The sequence below is a fragment of the Plasmopara halstedii genome (assembly GCF_900000015.1).
Source record: "Plasmopara halstedii genome assembly, contig: Scaffold_2386, whole genome shotgun sequence".
In the NCBI taxonomy this organism is placed as follows: Eukaryota; Oomycota; class Peronosporomycetes; order Peronosporales; family Peronosporaceae; genus Plasmopara; species Plasmopara halstedii.
This window is the reverse complement of record NW_020189293.1, coordinates 1,912,632-1,912,927: the sequence shown is the minus strand read 5'-3', so window position 1 is coordinate 1,912,927 and position 296 is coordinate 1,912,632.

The following is a 296-nucleotide window of genomic DNA, read 5'->3' as shown; positions in this document are numbered from 1 at the left end:
GGATCCGCTCGAAGGCCACGCTTCCCAATGAAGCACCCTAAAAAGGGAATCTCTTCCGTGCCAAAGGTGCACTTGTCTGCATTGGCGTACAGTTTGTTCGTTCGCATGCACTCGAGCACCACTCTTAAATGGACGATGTGGTTCTCGTCATCCGTCCTCCCGCGCTCCGCACGACTGTGAACGAATGTGTCGTCAAAGTATGTCTGTGCATACTGCGTCACAAGACCATTTAATGTTGCTGGTGCATTTGACAGCCCTTGGAAGATCACCAGCCACTCCCAGAGCATGCCGCTCGC